At 40.5% G+C, this 5,085-nt stretch overlaps 1 pseudogene; it reads left to right on the plus strand.

The window, feature by feature from the left end:
• Positions 1-525: 525 nt before the first annotated feature.
• On the plus strand, positions 526-2,149 carry LOC116054159 (annotated as a pseudogene).
• Positions 2,150-5,085: the final 2,936 nt, after the last annotated feature.

Consider the following 5,085-nt stretch of genomic DNA (forward strand, 5'->3'; position numbering starts at 1 on the left):
TATTGTATGAGTTAACGTCATTTAATATTGTATGTCGCGTTTTCATTTGCCAGGTGCAAATGTTTCACCAAAACAATTTCCTTCCCGAGACTATTTTGCAGAGCCACCATCTCTGCATCCAGACCTTCGCGCCTCCTGAGTCAATTGTGATTGGGTTAAAGAAATGCAAAAAACCCAGAGTGAGTTTTTTTCTCCTGTCCTAGAATGCGTCTGTGGTGTAGCAAGACTTTACTCCGCATAGAGCTGACAATGCAAGACTACTGTTTTTGAAACTTGAAAACTTATCCGTAGGACAATAATAGGACAAAGCAAAGGAAAGTGTAGAAAATGACAAAAGAGAGATTGGATAGAGAGACAGTGAGAAAGGCAGGGTTACAGAGAGAGCGATGAAGATGATGGTGGGATGTGCAGAGTGAGTCAAACAGGGACTGAGAAAGAGGAGGGGATGAAGAGAATGTGAGAGAGATAATTCAGTTACATGACTCAGGTTTGTTCAGATGCTGCCAGAGCTGCAGCTATCTACAGATGGAGGTTGAGGACAGAGCCGAGCTCTGCTTTCCACAGTTCCCTAACACCTCCTGCAGGAAGCCCATTTCTCCTTGGCCCGAAACAGTTACCATTGTGTTCTACTCCATCTCTCTGATCACTGTGGCTCTCAACCTGGTTATCATCATCTCAATCTCCCACTACAGGCAGATATTAACTTTTTTGCTTCTCTCTACAGGATTTGTAACTTAAAAATGTGAACAGCTGCTGTACATTTAGAAGAATTGTCTTTGAGCTAGTACTGAATAATGTTGCACCAAATGTCTGACTTTAATGCCAAAGACTGTTGTTCATGTATACTCTCTTACCAATACTAAGCATTGCTTTCTGTCCACCGTGACCTCAACCAATTCATTTTAACTGTCTACACTTAAAAATATGGTAAATAGTGATGTGGTGGATCGGAAAATATTCAAACTCCTATGGATTTGTATTTTCATTTTGAATACTGGTTTTGGTTGTTTTGTTACTCTTGTTGGTTAAATTGTGCTTTTTTCTTTCCCTCCAGGCAGCTCCACACACCCACCAACATCCTCCTCCTCTCTCTGGCTGTCTCAGACCTTCTAGTGGGCCTCGTGCTGTTGCCCGCAGAAGTTCTCAGAAAAACATCCTGCTGGTTTCTTGGTGACGTTGTGTGTGCTACGTTTACACTTCTTTCCATCAACATTCCCTCAGCCTCAATAGGTGACATAGTGCTCATAGCAGTTGACCGTTATGTGGCTATTTGTGACCCTCTGCATTACACCACTAAAGTCACCGGGAGAAGAGTTAAATTCTGTGTTTGTCTGTGTTGGCTCTGTTCTGTTTTCTACAGCTTTCTCTTTGTAAAGGATCTTCCGACTCAAACAGAGAGGAATAAATACTGCTATGGAGCATGTTTGTTGTACAGTGATGACATCTCAGCGCTTTTTGATCTTTTTGTTACCTTTCTTGTTCCAGTTACTGTCATCGTAGCTCTGTATCTGAGAGTATTTGCCGTGGCTGTGTCTCAGGCTCGTGCCATGCGCTCTCACATTACAGCTGTCACACTCCAGCTTTCAGTGACTCCAAAGGCAAAGAAATCAGAGCTGAAAGCAGCCAGGAATCTTGGTGTTCTTGTAGTTGTGTTTCTGCCCATATTACGTTGTAACATGGGTAGATTACAACTGGATTAGAGCTTTAATTGGACCGTTTATACTCATTCTGTATTTTTTTAACTCTTGTCTAAACCCTGTGATCTATGCCTTTGTTTACCCCTGGTTTAGAAAAGCAGTTAAACTCATTGTTACTCTTCAGATATTGCAGCCTGGCTCCTCTGAGGCCAACATGTTGTAGAGAGGCTGTGGAGGGACTGAGATCAGACTTGGTCTAAGGACAAAGGAATGACTATGTTCCTGCTGTTCAGTGAGTGAGTTAACAAATAGAGAAAGTGAAGATATGATTACCCGTCAATTAAAAGACCTGTGCTTCAGCTATTGCTTGTTGTGCACTTTTCCTCTCTGCAAAGAGTCATAAGCACCATATACTGTTTCTAGTTAATCACCCGGTTTAATGCAAGCTTTAAGTTCACTGACACTCATGAAGGGTGTTTTCTTCCCAGGGAACCGTTTTTCCTTTTGATGGAAACATTTCCCAACTACAGCTTTGAACTTATGTCTCTGTTTGGTCTGTGATTTGTATCCATTTAGTTGCTAACAGAAATTACAGGCCTGCTGGGCTCCCGTTTCACAGAGAAAAAAGATGCACAGCCACACTTTCCTGTCAAGTATAGAAAACCATCAACTGTTGTTTATCAGATAAACTGTCAGCTCAAAAAGATCATATTCTCTTTCAGCTCAGGGAGAAAAGTTTTTTTTTTTTCCAGTTTAGTGCCATTCATGTTTGATCCCTGTATCACATTTGTTGTACCTATGACACAAATATTTAAAGCACTATGAAGTTCTTTTGGCAACAGGTACTTGTAAAAGACAGGATTATTTACAGTTCATCAGATATCAGTTACATTTAACTTATTTTAGACAAATTATGTGAATGCGATGGGTTGCCAATTTTTATTAGATAAATTATCAAATTTAATGTCATTCTTCAGTTGTCCATAACATTGTGATTTTTTTGTCAAGTTGCATGAAATATAATAAACAAGACAAGCGATAATAATGATATGGTGAAACACAGAACAAAAACTAAAACTACAGTAACAGTAAAAGCCACAAAGGGGTGGGTGGGGGTTGAGAGAATCTGTTTACTGTGTCTCTAAGAACACAGGTCACCAGGGGTTGCAAGCCTGCAGGGCATTAATCAGTTAAACCGACAGAACCAGATACTCTTACTGGCCATTTTCCAATCGTCCCTAATTCTCACAAAGTGATTTCAGAGCTATGAAGCTGCATTTAGACAACATTGTGTGAAAAAATGCAGCCCTTTCATTCATTTAAATAGGACCACTCTGTTGAGGCAGCAGGGCTTTGTTGAATTAAAAAAAAAGCAGTGGTACAACTTTTGCTGGCAGGTAATGTGACGTCATCCAGAAAGGTGTTGCGTCTGTGGTTAGGGTCAGGAAAGGAGGGATTACTTAAAGTCAGAGAGAAACTAGGATTAGGGCTAGGGTTAAAGATGATGGAAAAGTATTTGATTGTTTAGGTGTTTTATTAGCCTTCATACTCCTGGGTATCTGAGTGGGATTGTTGCATTCAAACCTGCCCAAACGAACCACAGCAGCGGGGAAAACCAACCCTAGTGTGATTCAACCAAACTAAATGAGGCAGGTGTTAAAGCCTGAGTCCGTTTTTTTGTGGTCCACTTTTCGGTCCACTTGGATGACAGATGCCTGTAAAAACACCCTTAGTATAGCACCCTGTGCCATGCAACAAGTATTGTTCAGTGTAGAGCTACATTATCTGCACACTTAAACTGCCACAGTTATTCATGAAATGCTCTGCTGACTTGCCAGAAGATGGAGCTGTTGACTTGTATTTTGCAGGATAGAAATGAAGTAAAGCAGTTGAGATGACAAGGTGATAGTGCTTTAGTCAAGTCCACCTTTGCCAAGTCCAAGACCAGGTCTAGTCAAGACTGAGTCCAAATGAGACAGAAAAAGAAAATCCTCTTCAAGACCACTTAGACACTGGTTCATAATGTATGTGATGCAAGAGACACTATATCTTTTATTTTAAGATAATCATTTTGCATTATTTTTTGTAATGATCCAAAAGCAAGTGCAAAGTAACAACACAATTAGGCTATAGACAGGTGTCACGTGTCACTAAAAACACAGGTGTCACTAAAAAATCTTGTCTTGAACTTATCACTTGTCTTGAACGAATAAACAGTACAAAGTGCTCAGCGATATTGTGTCTGTGGTCAAAACCAAAATAAATGATGGCTGCTCATATGATGCAGCCAGGCATATACCAGGTGACCAATGTCAGTGCCCATTCTAGATGAATTTTGCTCAATGGTGTTTTTTGCCCACAACGGCTCCTTCCTCCAAGGCACCTAACCCTAACCATAACCATAACCATAACCTAACCATAACCATAACCATAACCATTGCCTAATTGACTTCAAGGCAGCACTGCGACCGTTGACTTCAAGGCACCTAACCCTAACCTTAACCCTAACCATAACCAGTGCCTAATACTAGTGCCTTCCAGGCAGCGCTGCCTGGAAGGAGACGTTGGGGGCAAAAAACACTGATATGGATTTTGATTTAAACTAATACCTGTTTTCTGAACAAGCACGCTTCAATGGTTTTGTTTTGAAGGAGAAAGTTACTTCAGAAAAATGTAAAGTGCTGGACTCAGTCAAGACCAACTAGAATATTTGGCGAGACCAATGGTCAAGTTCGAGACAAGTCCGAGACAATAGAAAAAATGTCTAGCCCTAACCCTAACACATTTACCCACATCCCAAGAGTTACTACTTAAAATTTGTGCTCTCAAATTTTAGCTAGATGAGAGATTTCTGTTAACTTCTACATAGGTAATGAGGTAAAGGTAAAGTAGGGATGAATACCTTTAGCTTTTGATTTCATTTCCCAACAACCGTTACTGCAACAAGAGGTCACTATCTCCCCTTTCTGCACAGTGAACGCATGCATGCCATACTTAATATATCCACTCATTTGTTTAATTAAAGGCCTGTTTTCTCTGTCAGTTCTGAGACAGGATGCCTACTGAGTGTGTCATCTGGACACAAACCACTCTGCCGTACATTTACCTCAAGTTTGAACAAGCCTGAAGAGGGCAGCAGCTCCTTGTTTGTTAACTGACACATTTCATCAGGTTTTCTGGCACGAGGCAAAATACACAAGTGGATACAACAACAACAACAATAACAAGAGGAGGGGTTGTGATAGAGGGGACAGTTAGATCATTAAAGGACTAAACCAGACACTTTGTGAGTACGCTGAAACATAGTAACCTACAGACTGTTTGAGCCAATGAGTTCTCTTGATAGCTGTCTTCTATTATGCAATACAAAATTAGATATTTGGTTCACATTGATTTTTTAAGGTATACCTGTCTTGGTAAAGTGTGTACATACATTAAATGACCTAAC

The sequence above is a fragment of the Sander lucioperca genome, chromosome 8 (assembly GCF_008315115.2).
Source record: "Sander lucioperca isolate FBNREF2018 chromosome 8, SLUC_FBN_1.2, whole genome shotgun sequence".
Taxonomy (NCBI): domain Eukaryota; kingdom Metazoa; phylum Chordata; class Actinopteri; order Perciformes; family Percidae; genus Sander; species Sander lucioperca.